A 15,367-nucleotide genomic window follows, 5' to 3' on the forward strand; every position below is an offset into this window, starting at 1 on the left:
GTGAGACCCTGACTTTAGGCACAGCTCTCTGGGAGCCTTGTCTTCAGAGGGGATGCTTGCACACAGGCCTTCCCCCTCTCCACTCCAGATGCCACAGTATTTGCATTCCTGGCACTACAGGTAAGCGATGTGATGCATGCGCCACCTGCGTTTACTTCTTGCTATGAGACAAGAGGTAATGCAAGGAGGACCAAGCCCCACCGAGTCTGTGCTTTCCTCTCTTGGGGAGTAAACGGCAGGTGCCTGGGTCAGGCAGGTTGTGCTGGCTAAGAGGCCCTGGCACCTATGCCTGCACCAGGTCCACAGCTTGGCATGCACTGGCCCTGAAGTCAGCGGGAATTTCACGGTTCCTTTCAGTGTTGAGACCAAGGTCAGAGCCTGGGCAACATGAGGAAAATAGTTGCAAGTCCACCGGGGGATGTAATCTGAACGCATGATTTATGCCTTGAGTACCCAAATGAATGACTTATGCTTTGAGTAGATAAAGAATCCAAGCCCCCCAAATTCCTGCGGGCTTCCTCCGCTTTGTTTTTACACAGTGGAGATGGGGTTGGTGACACATGGAGCTTCTTGGGGCTCTCCTGAGTCTCTGGTATGACACAAAGAAATGTAATGATAGTCTGCTGGGAGTGATAGTATGCTGGGAGGAAGAAGGGTCTATTTTGGTGATGCCCATGTGATCGGGGTCCCCAAATAAACCCAGCTACTGAGAAAACATCCTATATGATTCCCTCTTTCTTTTTAAAGGTGATTTTGGAAGAAACTTCTAGACACTGCCATCCTTTGTTTATAAGGCCCCATTTCAATGATCAGCTCGAAGCTCACATTTCACAGGCTTCATGTTAAAATCTCACCTCCCTTGTTTGTGGAAAGGCAGAGCTTTATTTGTTAGCTGCTCTGGGAATTCCAATGGGCCAGGCTGGGGTTGTGAGTGGGCTGCCCCCTCCTTCAGGAATCTCTGAGCTCAGGACATTCAGTGTGTGGGTGGCAGATGGATCAGCTGACAGGAAGTGTGTGTGTGAAGGCGGCCACCCAAGACTTTGGGTCACCGCTGCGTCCTGACTGATGGAGCTCAGATCTCAGAGCTGGGAGGGCACCTGCTTGCTCTGCCAAAGCAAACCAGTCCCTGCACGGGGCAGATGGTAAAGGAAGTGGGACTCTGCGCACAGGGGTTCCATGCTTCACTTGAACAGTCTCAAATAACCAGTTTACAATGATGGGACGTTCTTAGGCACTGGGGGTAGCGGGAGGGCTGAGGCTCCACTCCAGATCTGCTGAACATTAATATGCATCGCAGCAGAGTTCTAGAAACCAGCCAGCTGCATGTCTGGCTGGCCCTTGCTCTGGTGGTCCTCTGCCGACAGGACTCTGAACGGCTATTTGTTATCTTTAGGCCTGAGAAACCATCTGGTTTTGATTCAGGTGGCCTCAGGCTTGCCTCAGGGGTGAAAAGGGTGCACATTCAAATTGAATTTCTCACAATTTCCAAGTCAGAAGAATCCTAGTCTTCCCACATGGTGGGCAGCCCCTGGCCTCTGCAGCCTGGCATAAATCAATTTCACCTGTGTGGCTGAATGTGCACATGTTAACCTAATGGAACCAACTGTGCAATCAGATAGCTTCTGCACATGTTCTGATGTGATGAGAAGAGGTGACCTCTGGTTGACCTCTTGTATCTCATCTCTTGGGGTGGGGGCTGTGGTTCTGGGCACAGATAGACCTGGTCGGGGTCCTTGGACTAGGCTCAGAGCTGGCAGGTCTGGACATAGAAAAAAGTCTTATGTCACAACTGAATACATGGAGAAGGAAAGTTTCTAAGTGAGAGACAGGACTGATTGTGAACCATTCCAACTGAAATGTCTTCTGACTTTGGATGAGAAGTGCTTACACACTTCTGATGTTTACTTTCAAGGTCAAAGCTTGAGCAAGCTCTTGTCATTGTGCTGAGTGACGATATGAGGGGCCTGTTCAGTAGGGTGGGCTAGGCTGAAACATCTGCATGTTACAAAGAAAATTCCCTTAAATACAAACAACTAAATCTAAAATAATTATGTGTGTTTATATGACACCTGGGCAACCTAAACTATAGTTTATCATCATGGTTAGTATTCTTTTATCAAAATCAAGTGTCAGATGAATAAACAGAAGTTGATCTAGGGCCAGAGGTGAAGAGAACCTTCTCCTAGTTAAACTCTCAACACTGAAAATGAAAAGAAAAAGAAAGGGGGGAAAATGGTTGAATCTAAAGCAGGGATAAGCAAACAACTGATGGCCCATGCCTGTTTTTATAAATAAAGTTTTATTGTAACACGGTCACACCATTTGTTTAATGTTATCTATAGCTGTTTTCTCAGTGGTTAGCAGTTATAATAGACTGCTATCTAGTTATCTGTAGATGTTCTGACATACTGTGATTTTGTTTTCTTTCAGTTGAAGGGGATATTAGCCTTCTTCTGTAAATAATAATCAGTATAGTCTGGGGCTATAGATTGGTGATTGAACACATGCCTAGGATGTTTTCCATCCTGTGGGCCCTGCTTTTGATGGCTAGCAGCATAGAAAATAAAGGTCACTAAAGACAAAGTTTAGCAAGGGTAGCCAGTTCCACAGGGTGAGGCTGGGAGGCCCAGGGAGAGCTCTGGGGGGGAGGCGGCAGTTCACTGTCTGTGGCAGTCTCTTCACGAATTGTTCTTGTACCCAAATGAAAACGAAGCAAGTTTCCTCTTCAGAAAAACAGCAGTGCATCCTGGAAGCAGCCACCGCAGACATCTGGAAAGGCCTCGGCACTGGCCAAAATCGTGGAAGCGTTTAGTATCAAACACACACAGGCTGAGCTTTTTTTTTTTTTTTTTTTTTTTTTTTGGTTTTTTCGAGACAGGGTTTCTCTGTGTAGCTTTGCGCCTTTCCTGGAGCTCACTTGGTAGCCCAGGCTGGCCTCGAACTCACAGAGATCCGCCTGGCTCTGCCTCCCGAGTGCTGGGATTAAAGGCGTGCGCCACCACGCCCGGCCCAGGCTGAGCTTTTGTTTGTTTGTTTTTGTTTTGCTCATTTGTTTCGCCAGCACCATCATCAGCATCTTGGGAGGGTATCACCGGACGGCTAAAGGCGGTGGAAAAAGGCAGCTTGAAGCAAAGCAGTCTCCGCAGGAAAGGCCAGTCTCTGCAGCAGTTGGTTATTCTGAAGTTCTTTTGGAGGAAACGTGGAAAATAGAAACAGCGTCTGACTCAGAATGGATGCTCGCTCGATTCCTCTGTGCCATGGCTCACGTTTCCCTTTAGAAGGCAGAGTGCAGAGTACGGGCGGATTCTGGGCTCCTTCGGTGACAAACAGACCACACAAAACAAAGATGGCGATGCTGTGGACTAGCGGTGCCACCCGTGGTCTGCTCTCCAGGGTCCAATTTCAAGGAGTCGGTTAATGGCCTCACTACAAAAGAGCCCCAGGGGTCCCCCTAGCTTGACCCCCCAACTTGAACTCTACCTGAACTGATCTTTTTTTCATTTCTCTTCTTTTTTGAGGTTTGAAAACATTTAATCAACTCCCCTCCCAGGACATTTGATTTCTGTGCACTTTTGCACTTCTGGGCTCCATCTGGGGGGGAGAGGTGCCAAACCGCCATGCAAAAGGCTGCCCTGGAGGTATTTTCAGTCGGACTAGAAGCAGCAGGTAACGGAAATCTTCTGAGACAGCTTGTTCTCGGGAGGGTTTCCTGTCCAGTTTTGCTGACTGAGGCATTCCCAGGGTTTGGATAAACTTTGGCTTAGCAAATGCACTTTGATAGCTGCCTCGTGGTTCTAATTGCAATTAAAATGCTAGGAGCCCTGGCCCCCACTTGTGCCTTTGGCCATGCCTGGTTTTGTCCCATGGATAGAAGGATATAAGAGTGTCCTGGACTCTTGAAAGCCTGTAGCTGTTCTTGCAGAGACTCTGGACTGCAGCTGCCGCGCTGGCATCAGACCCTCTCGCTGGTTCAGTCACTGCCCATCCCCAGGGCATTAGCAATGTTCCCAGCCTGTGCCTGGAGCTGGGGACAGAGCCTAGTATCCCTGAACTGCAGGGAATCTACTTGGCAGAAAAGGCAAACGACTCTCCCACAAATAGCAAGTAACATTAGCGGCTCAAATGAAGCCCACTGGGAAGGAGCAAGAGCAGAAGACACGCAGACACTCAGATTTGGGTGTTTTGTTTTGTTTTACCTAATGGAGTACAAAGTTGCTTTCCCCAAACTGTTTTAAGGAGTAATTTGCTTGAATTATCTAAGTAAATAGACTGGAAAGCAGTGGGTATGTGGCAATGCCGAGCTCACTTAATGGATTGCTGATGTTTCTAAAGAACACTGTGCCGAGAGGGCTTCTGAAGCCATGCTTGCTCTCACCAGGAAATAATGCTGCAACAGGTTGGTGTCTGCCCGGTGTGCAGAGGAGAGCAGCATGCATGCCAGTCCTGCAGAAGCCACAGCCCAAGAATGAGTCAATGCAGGGTTGAATCAAAGCTCCAAACAGACTAACTCAGCTGCAAGTGTGAATGCCAACAGAGTCCTTGTAACAGGGACTCTTCTCACATTGATTTGTGTGAACCATGCATCAAATGCTCATTCTCAAAATGTAAACCAATCTTAGGGGCAAAGTCAAACACAGTAACAGATTAGAATATTGATGTATACTGAAACACCCTAGTCTGTGATTTTATGAAGGGTCTCGGCTCGGTTTAGATACTATGTCATCCTCCCCCCCCCCACCCCCAACCCCCTCTTCCGCCCCCCCCCAAAGACAGTAAAAAGAAAAGCCATGTATGACTTTACTGTAAGAGTCTGCAGATGATCTGCTGTGTGTTGGGTAAAATCAGGGAATGACTCTCAAACTTGCCATCTGCCAAGACCAAGAGGGGACTTTGGAGTAGTAGAAACATTGCATTGCCTAGAGATGTGGCATAATCGTGCTCATTGAGAAATGAAATTCCCAATTAATTTTGGGAGATTGAAAGGCCAGCCAGGGCCATCCTGACAGCCAGTTACCAGGCGGCTGCTGGTGGTGACATACAAGAGCGTATTTGTCATCCCTAGGGCTCCAAAGGGAAAGTGGGATACTGTGACCGGAGTGCTATAAAACTGTCTGGGTAGTTTGCGTATTATTCTTATTAAGTTAGAGTCTTGTTAGAGGGAAACATGTTACTATTTAGATTTCTGTCTGCTTGGCAGCCTTTGCTTCATAAATCTCACAGAAGAAAATTGGCCCACTGGAATTGGACTTTGGATATAGCATTTCTTCAACATCAAGAAAATGGCCACACATTTTTTTCAAATTGTTTCCCTTGCAAATAATTTTTAAACAGCCTTACAAAAATGTTTTCCTTGCTTCACTCCCCAGTGAGTTAAAAATGCAATCCACAGTTGCCAATTGGCAGGATCGAAATCGCCTGTGATTCCAGCAGACGGCAATGGGAATGTATGAGGTGATTGTTGGGGCAGACAGGCAACTGCTTTTCTTTGTGGGATGCAAAATGATCCTTTTTATTTTTAACTAATTCCTGAAGCAAAAGTCCTTTCCACCCACATGTGTGGCCCAAATAAGAGACAGAAAATGAGTGACGTGGGAAGCCACAAACTGACTGTTTGCTGCTTCCATTTTAGCACTAATTAATATTAATAGTGCCGTCAGTAAATTGAAAGGACAAAAGGGACTACATTATTTAGAGCTTTTACCTGGGCTTAAAGGGGGCTCAGGGAAGTGGTCCAGGCTCTGAAAGGTGGCGGAAGCCCGGTAGCCGCCTGCAGGAGCTCAGGCACATGTGCCCTTTGTATAAAGGATGATGTGTGTCAGCGCTGGTTTGTGGTTCTGCAGTGAGATACTTTTCTACTCCGGTTACATGGTGGTGGATCAAATGTTACAACACAAGCCCCCAGTAGACAGACCAGCACTTGCACCAGAAACAAAAGCAGGTGCCTGAGGTTCTAGATGCAGTGGCTATGTGTTGATACCCTGAAGTATCTCCCAGGATGTTCTATATAACAGCTACATACTTTAAAGAAGGAAGAAATTTGGTGACATACTCCTATATTCGTTACTTTTCTGTTGTGGTGATACAATTGTCTGACAATTGAAGTTAGGGAGAGCATGGTAGCCTGAGGCCGGCCTGGGAGATATTGGGCAGTTTGATAATATTTTATCCACACACATGAATCAGAGAAAGAGAATGCACACCTAGTGAGCCCAGGCTCAAAGCGTGCCCTAGTGATGTACTTCCTCCTCCAAGACTCCACTCCTAAAGGGTCCATAAGCTTCCCAAACAGCATTGCCAGCTAAAGACCACGTGTTTATATGCCAGAACTTAAGAGGGACATTTCTCACTCAAACCTCAACGGTTCCCAGCTCTCTGGCGTGCTTGTTTTTGTTTTCAAACTGTTTCTTTGCTTTTCCACCCAATGAAAGTCATTTTTGTATTCTCTTCCTTCTCACTCCAGACTGTGTGCGCTCTGATGCACAGGGGTGTAATCGGATGGTGGAAATGTCGCAGGGCAGGGACTGAGTGCCTATTGCCCCTTGGGCTCTGTGCTGGGCATTTGCAATGCAATGCTAAGTAAAGTAGATAAGCTCCCTGATCTGAAACTGCATAGTGCCGGGGAGACAATCACACAACAGGCACTAGCCTGACCGCTGCTCTCAGTCTTGAGCAGACCAAGAACATAGAAGAAAGACCACACTGACAGAAATCCAGGGGCAATGGTAGCTCGGAGAGGCTCTTGAGGAAAGTTCCTACGGCTTTCTGGGTTACTGGGTGGGATGCTAAGAGCACTAGATGGGCTTACATTACTAAAGTTTTGGCTGTTTTTTTTTTTTTTTTCAATAAATTTTAAAAAATGTGTAATACCAACCAATAGTTCAAAAGCAAAACCAAATAAACAAACAAAACCCCCATAAATACCAGGCTTAGCGTGCTACATAGGTCCTAAGAGCTGGGTCACAGGCCTAAGACTTGGCAATGAAGAAGGTTATGAGTTCTTTAACTGTGAGCATCCAGAGATGCAGACATCTGGTCACAAGATCAAGGATATGTGAATTTACCGAGGATAAGGATTATTTCTTACTTAGCATAATGTTTGAACTTGGAGACAGGCTCAAAATGGACATTAAAAACATACATATTTTGTTACCTTATATAAAATATATGTCTATGACTAACTTAATAACAATAATCTTATTTGCAGATCTTTGATATAAATACTAGCTCTTAAAAGGATAGTTTACTGCTTTAAAAAATTAATTTTTATTTTTTACTTTTTTATTACAGAATAGACTTGAATGTACAAGTTTCCAAGACAGTACAGAGCCAAGATCATCTTAAATATTTCCTGCCCCAACCCTAGGACCAGCTACTTTTCCAAGTGCTGTAGGGTTCTCTGAGAATGAAATAGCCTATTTCTTGGTTCAGGTTGCCCAGAGAACTAGGGTGCAGGAAACTCAACAACCACTGTTGCTGCTGGGTTTTGCTCTTGTGGGTGGCCCGTCACCCAGCTCCCAAATAAAACACACATGGAGGCTTACTCTTAATTATAAATGCTCAAACTCAGCTTGGCTTGTTTCTTGCCAGCTTTTCTTAACTTTAAATTAATCCACCTGTCTTTTGCCTCTGGGCTTTTACCTTTCTCAATTTTTTGTATACCTTTCTTTCTTACTCTGTTTCCTATTGTATAGCTGGGTAGCTGGCCCCTGATGTCCTTCTCCTTATCTCGCTCCTAGATCTATCCTCTTTCCAGATTTCTCCTCCTATTTATTCTCTCTGGCTGCCAGTCCTGCCTATCCTTCCTCTTGCCTTGCTATTGGCGGTTCAGTTCTTTATTAGACCATTGGGCGTTTTAGACAGGCAAAGTAACTCAGCTTCACAGAGTTAAACAAATGCAACATAAACAAAAGTAACACATCTTAAAGTAATATTCTACAACAAACCACCCAAGCCAGTCTGAGCCAGTGGCTCTCAGGTTTACTGTATTATGATCACAAACAAGGACAGGGGCAGGGGGGATACACACAAAGTTTTGTTGAGGTAGAAGCAGCTTCCTACATACAGCAAGAGAAGGGATCAAAGTTTAGTTTCTAGCCTGGGTGTTCAGCTGGGTAACCTTATGTCCAGTATCTGAACCTGTGTCTTGGCTAGTTTAAGCTAGAGTCATTTGGCAAGAGAGGAACTCTCAACTGAGAACATGCCTCCATAAGATTTGCCTGTAGGCCAGTCTGTTGTGCATTTTCTTAATTAGTGATTGATGTGGGAAGTCCCAGCCTATTGTGGATGGGGCCAACTCTGAGCTGGCAGCAAACGAAGAAAGATCAAGCCCGTAAGCAGCACTCCCCCATGGCTTTCTGCTTCAGGCCCTGCCTTCAGGTTCCTACACTGCTTGAGTTTCCTGTCTCAACTTCCTTCAGTGATGAACTATGATGTGGAAGTATGAGTTGAAATAAATCTTTTCCTTCCCAAATTGCTTCTGGACACGATGTTCTACCACAGCAATCTGAATTGCTACCATAGAAATCTGAATTGAGCCAGCCTGATTAACTTGGGTCTCCTGTATGGAAAGGCTGCAGCGACCTGCATGAATCTGCATTGACCTGGCTGGGATAACAGGGAAGGAAGAAACAGCAGGTACAGGCACACAAAGGCTGGGGTCAGGTGAGTCATGAGCTCTGATGACGAGGCACCAACTCGGAGTTTATTATATCCTGCTGTGTGACGGGGAGGTGAGCTAATCCTGGTAGAGGATCTCTGTCAGGGAGTTTATTATATATAGCCAGAAGAGGAAAGGGTGGTTATTCTTGGTAGGGGGTCTCTGTCAGGAAGTAGTCGTCCACAGCAGTCCCCAGAGGGAGAACCTGTGTTGTGCTTTGAATAAGAATGGTCCCCATAGGCTCATATACTTGACTGCTTAGTCATCAGGGCGTAGCACTATTTGACAAGCATTAGGAGGTGTCGCCTTGTTAGAGGAACTGTGTCACTGGGAGTGGACATTGAGGTTTCAAAAGCCCATACCAGGTCCAATCTCTCTCTCTCCCTCTCCCACCCCTACTCCCCTACCCTCATCCCTGCCTGCCTCTCTGCTTGCAGTTCAGGATGTAGCTCCTGTCTACTGCTTCAGTGCCAAGCTCCCTGCCATGATGATAGTGACCCTCTGGGCTGTAAGCAAGCCCCAGAAAAATGTTCTCTTTTATAAGAGTTTCAGAGGCCATGGGGTCTCTTCACAGCAACAGAACAGTGACTAAGACATTGTGATTGATATTTTCTGCACACACTGCCTATACCTGTACTCAAACCAGGAAAAGGCCTTGCCATTCCCATGAGTCTGAGACACTGGAGTCCTTGACATGGCCACCCCCAAGTCCTGTTGTTCTTACAGGAGTCCACTCACTCCCCACAAGAGGCTTCTTTTCTTCTGACCTGAATGGGTGTCAGGAACTTGGTTGGGTGGGAGACAAAGTAGGAGAGCATCAAACCAGGAAAAACCCACCTGATGGGAGAAAAACCCATTAAGAATTTCCAAGTGGAAGAAGAACCATGAAGCCAAGGAGGGCAAGAGCTGTGGTCAGGTTAGACATCTTATTATAGTGAGCCAGTGCCTTTTAAAATCCATGGCTTCTGAGCTAAATTTACAGAAAGGGCATTTTATTGAGGCTGTGCTCCAGTATTCATATGCAGAAGGAAGGTGTCTGAGCTGAACTTACAACTTCTGAGCTAAGTTCAGCTAATTCAGGTTCTGGGTCCAGCTTCTGCATTCAGGATCTGTGTAGAGTTAAGCCAGAAGCCAGTTCAGCTTGTCTGCAGAGGTCTCCTGAGATTAGTTTTAGGCTCCTGCCTGTGTAAAACTCACTGAGAAACCAGCTCTGCCAGTTTGTAAAGACTTCTTCTCTACTGGGCCCTTATCCTTGATCTAACTTCCTAAAATAGGAAGCTATCTGACTCCTATTCTCTGTGACAAGGACACATTAACTAGAGAATAGATCTGGGTGCTAGAGTTGTTTCTTGTATCATAGCTTCTGGGCATTCTTAGCTAACAGAACAAGAAAGCCTCTGTATGTGCAGACATGCAGAGACATTTCTCAGTCTATCATCTGTATGTTTATCAAGCAACCATGGGTTTGTATCAGCGTCTCTAGCTTCAGTCTGTTACTATATACATCATTCTGACCTTTCCTCATTATTGTCTACAACCTCCAACAATATGTCCACTTCCAACATTCATCACCTATTTTAATTGTTCTTTTCCAGAATGCATGCAGTTTTAGACCAGCTAACACATCTTCACAGAAACAACGCTGTCAGCCAGAGTATAAGGCACATACATATTAATTTACCTTTGGTTGTCCACTTGTTATGTGTTGCTTAGACCAGCATCCTTCTCCTTTAGACTTCTCAGTGAAGTTTCATACATTTTCTCAGACTGTTTGGTTGTAGCCTATATTCCCTCAAAGGCTCTTTAAACCTATTTTTAAAAATTCTTATGCATTAAGGTGCATTCTTTCTGCTAAGTATAACATCCAGCATTATTTTATTGACCAAAGAAAATCTTTGTCTGGTCTAGTAAGTTTTGACAAAGACATAGTATCATTGTCCACTATAAAAATGTCTTAACTCTAAAAAATTTTGTTTAATCTACTTAGATATTCCTTTACCCTAAACCATGGATTTGTTCATCACTTTTGTGGTTTTATCTTTTTCTAAAATGTTATATAAAGGGAATCATAATAGGCAGTCTTTTAAGATTGGCTTCTTTTATTCAGAAATCAGCATTTTAGGTTTCTCTTTCTCTTAAGATTCACTTTCATTACTTTCATGTATATCTATGCATATCAGTGTGGATGCCTCCTATGTATGCAAGGGTGCCTGTGGAGGCCAAAAGGAGTCTGATCCCCTTAGATCTGGAGTCAGAGGCAGTCAGGAGCCACACAACATGGATGCTAGGAACTGAATTTGGGTCCTCTGGAAGAACAGCCAGTACTTTTGGCTGCTGCATCTCTCCATCACTATCCCTGCCCTCTCTAAATCACTTAAGAGTGTCCCATTGACAGAACTCATGTGTTGGTTAGTATTGGTGGAAGTATTAAGGCAATTTCACGTAGTTAAAAGGAAGGTTTATTTTGTGGGGTAACTTACAAGTAAAGGAATAGGTTACAGGTTCCGGGAGAGGTGAGGTGCAGTCCAGTGGTGTTCTCTGGAGAACTCTGCTTGGTCTACCTCCAGCATCCAGGATACAGGAACCAAGAGAGCCACACATCCAGATCTCAGGTCTTAAGGGCTCCTGTCTTAGCCCCACCTCATAGGTGTGACAGTTACTGGAAGCCTCAATGGGGGTAGTACTTCCAGGTCAAAGCTGGAACAGCTACCCACTACATCTCCCTCTTTTGTCTAAATAAGAAAGTTCTAACCTAATACAAAACTATATACAATAGGAATGATTATCAAATATTGTCCAGGAGGGATAAGGGATAATGACCTAGGCAAGATGGAACTACAACCAACACAAACAATATCAAACAAGAGACACATACCAAAATCCAGAGAAGTCTGGAGCATGGGTAAATGAAACATTACAGAGATTATTCCAAAAGGTGCATTATCCTGAAGAGCCTGAATCTAATACTTAATATGTTCTAGCTAAGATAGAAGATTGCAACTGTAATTGTTAAGTCTTCAATCCCATCAAAGACATGGGAAGGTAGCCAGGCACCTTTAATCCCAGCACTCGGGAGGCAGAACCAGGCAGATCTCCATGAGTTTGAGGCTAGCCTGGACTACCAAGTGAGTTCCAGGAAAGGCACAAAGCTACAAAGAGAAACCCTGTCTCAAAAAAACAAATAAACAAAGACTGAGAAGGAATATAAAAATAACTGAGAAATGGGAAAAGAACACAAGCAACTTTCAGGAGTCTTTCGAGAGTAGACAGAGACAGCTGGCAGCCTGGACAGTCAACATCATTGGTGCATTCAAATTGGCTACAGGCCTAGAGTATCTGACAGATCATTTTCAGAAGCAGGAATTCTGAAAGACCATCTTACCCTGTCTTGGCAGAGTTCAGTAGTCACTTTTCCTTGTGTCCCACTTGTCCAGAAAGGACAGCATTCATACTGTCAGCAGTTGAGGCAAGGGCAGTTCTTTGCCCAGTAGGCCATTTTGTGCCAAGAAGAAGACAAACTTCCAAATGGAAATGTCTTATAAGCCCAACATTCTCTCGGGATCAAATTGGTGCTGCCAGGATCAATTGTGTCTTATGTCAACAGAATTCTAAGTTATTGAAATTCCATATTCTCTAGGTCCATGAAGTGTTTGAAGATTACCTGTCCATCTGACCTATGTATCTGTAAATCTGGATAACCTAACTAACATAACTAGAGAGATGACAAGCATAGGTGACTATAAATCTGTAAGTCTTATCTACCTAAATAACCTAAGGACTAAGGCTTCATGTAAACAAGATAAACAGTCTATAAACAAATGTATGGTAAAAGGACAATGACTTAAAAATTGTGACAATACACAAAATATCTTTAACAGAGGTAAGAATGTATAGTGCAATATGATAATAACCCTAAATATATATATCAATATACAAAATATCCTAAACAGAGGTAGAACATACATATAGTATGACAGATATAAATTTACATTTGTATCAATATACAAAGTATTTCAAATAAGAGTAGAAATCTAAGTATACTACAACAAATATAGTTCTGTATTTGTATCAATATACAAATTATCTTAAACAGGAATATAAAAATAGTTTACATTTGTATCAATATGCAAGAATCCATAACAGTGCAAATTATCTAAGGCTGCTATTTTACTAAATTTGTTTACTATTATATACAATAATCTACCATAATATCTTATACTTATCCATTCCACTTTTTCTTTTCTTTTCTTTTCTGTTTTTTGAGACACTTTTTATTTTCTTAAGGAGAATACTGAATCTAGTATTTTCTTCCACCCTCAAACCTATAACCATCATCCATAACCCTGAGAAACACAAAACCTTTGAGAGAAAGGGACGCCATTTTCTTAGAATTGCTTTCTACTGTTCAGGGGTGCTGGTATCTCTGCTGGGTTCTGTAAGAAAGCTCAGATAGTTAAGTCTCAGTTAGACTAACCGTAGATTCTGCAGCCAGTCTCAGGGTAATGGGTAAGATTGTCTGAGATTCTGGCTAGAAGTGTGGTATGATGATGAGTTCCATGGTATCATTCTGGACTGGGTAGAGTTGAGTACATGTTAGCTTTTCTCAACTTGACACAAACAAGAGGCATCTGGGAAGATGGAATCACAATTGAAGAATTGCCTCCATCGGCTTGGCCTGTGGGTATGTCTGTGGGACATTTTCTTGATTGAAAATCGATGCAGGAGGGTTTAGCCACGATGAGTAGTGCTATCCTGTTGTTAGTTGTGTTTTACTCTTTTGGGGGCCCACCACCCAGCTCCCAAATAAATCACACCTGGAGGCTTATTCTTAATTATGATTGCCCACCCTTAGCTTGGCTTGTTTCTAGCCAACTTTTCTTAACTTAAATTATCCCATCTACCTTTTGTCTCTGGGTTTTTTCTTTGTTTCTTACTCTGTGATTTGCTGTGTAGCTGAGTGGCTGGCCCATGAGTCCTCCTCCTTCTCTGCTTACTTCTTTCCTCCCACATTTCTCCTTCTGTATATTCTCCCTGCCTGCCAGCCCCACCTCTCTGTTCTCCTGCCTTGCTATTGGCTGTTCAGTTCTTTATTAAACCATTAGGTATTTTACACAGGCACAGTAACACGGCTTCACAGAGTTAAACAAATGCAACATAAAAGTAACACACCTTAAAATAATATTCCCCAACACTATCCCTGGGCAGTTGGTCCTGGGTTATCTGAGAAAGATAGCTGAGAAACCCAGAAAAAAGAAGTGAGTCATCGGTGTTCCTCCGGTGGTTCCTGTTTCAGTTTCCCCCCACCAGGTGGATTCTCAGCAATGTTTTATCACAGTGACAGGAAGCAAGCTAGAACAAAACACCAGTTCGTTTACTCATTCATCTACTTACTGGACATCTTCCTTCAACTTCGGGGAATTAAGAATAAGACTTCTGATATTTTCCTGTGCCCCAGGGCAATAGAGATATGCCCATATATTTTGTTCTCAATGAGCTTAGTGGTAGAAGAATTTACTAATATTTTCAGTTCATTTTCTTCGTTTAAGAAGAGATGAGGGACAGATACCCCACATACTCTAAGAAAACAAAACAAAAAATGGGCAAAATAAATGCTGTGGACAAGCAGATGGGTTATTGTAGTATGAATCCTAATTGATCTTAATAAAAACCCAGAGCCAGATATCAGGGTAAATTCTGAAAGATCAGACAGACAAAGGAACAAGCCACAGCCACCTCTCACCTCACCAACTCCTCAGCTGAAAAGGGACTGAGCCCCTGTCTCCTCCTGTCTTATATTTCTTTTCCACCCAGCCATTTCACTTTCTGTCTCCACCTCCCTAGTGCTGGGATTAAAAGTGTGAGATCCCAAGAGCTGGGATCAAAGGTGTGTGCCACCACTGCCTGGCCTCTGTAGATAACAAGTAGCTTAGCTCCACACTCTGATCTTCAGGCAAGCTTATTGTTAGATCATTGATATCCAGAGTGGGTATACCAGCTTTCAATTCCATTAACTATGAATGAAGGCTCTCTTTTCCCCACATATCAAGACCATCTTTTGAAGAAGAATTTTAATTTAAACAAAATCAATTGAACATGATTTTATTTCACAGATCATGCTCTTGATGGGGTAACTGAAAACTTGTCATTAAGTCAAGATCAAATTTTCTTCTGGAAGTTTTAGAATTTTGAATTGTTTTCGTTTGGGTTTCTGATCCATTTTAAATTAAGACAATAGGACGGTGTTGAGGATCTGTGTCAAATATCCCTCTGACATCTTAGAAGGACACAAATGAATATATTTCAAGCCAATGCATGTGCACGCACACACACAAACGATGAATGACATCGTTGTATGTCAGCTGTTTTTTTTGTTTTTGTTATTGTTTTTTTCCTCATCTGGGACTTTGCCCTGACAGCCTTGGCAGCTAAAGCAGAAAAATACAATAGTAGCCAGATCTATGGTAATGGTAATGTCCTATGAACACTCATTAAAGAGAACCATGAGACTCACCTTGGATTCCAACTCTTACTCCCTCCTTTAGACATAAGGAATCTTGGGAGATGCTGGAATATATAGGAAGCAGGAGGTTAATTGAGAGTGGAACTCCATAATGCTGCTTCCATGAGGTAATCCATCATGGGGTGGGACTTTGCAGTGATGGAGTTGTTTGGGGGGATGGGAGGGTTACTCCTGTTCCCTGTAACTGTTTG

General features: G+C 43.6%; 1 long non-coding RNA gene across 1 annotated transcript in view; it reads right to left on the reverse strand.

Moving 5' to 3' along the window:
* The window catches only part of LOC121829574 (uncharacterized), a 46,818-nt gene extending 34,596 nt beyond the window's left edge, over positions 1-12,222 (reverse strand). Inside the window, exon 1 of the long non-coding RNA XR_006072510.2 lies at positions 12,039-12,222. This is a non-coding gene — a long non-coding RNA (uncharacterized LOC121829574). The remainder of the gene's footprint in view (positions 1-12,038) is intronic.
* Positions 12,223-15,367: the final 3,145 nt, after the last annotated feature.

This window comes from Peromyscus maniculatus, chromosome 5 (genome assembly GCF_049852395.1).
Source record: "Peromyscus maniculatus bairdii isolate BWxNUB_F1_BW_parent chromosome 5, HU_Pman_BW_mat_3.1, whole genome shotgun sequence".
In the NCBI taxonomy this organism is placed as follows: Eukaryota; Metazoa; Chordata; class Mammalia; order Rodentia; family Cricetidae; genus Peromyscus; species Peromyscus maniculatus.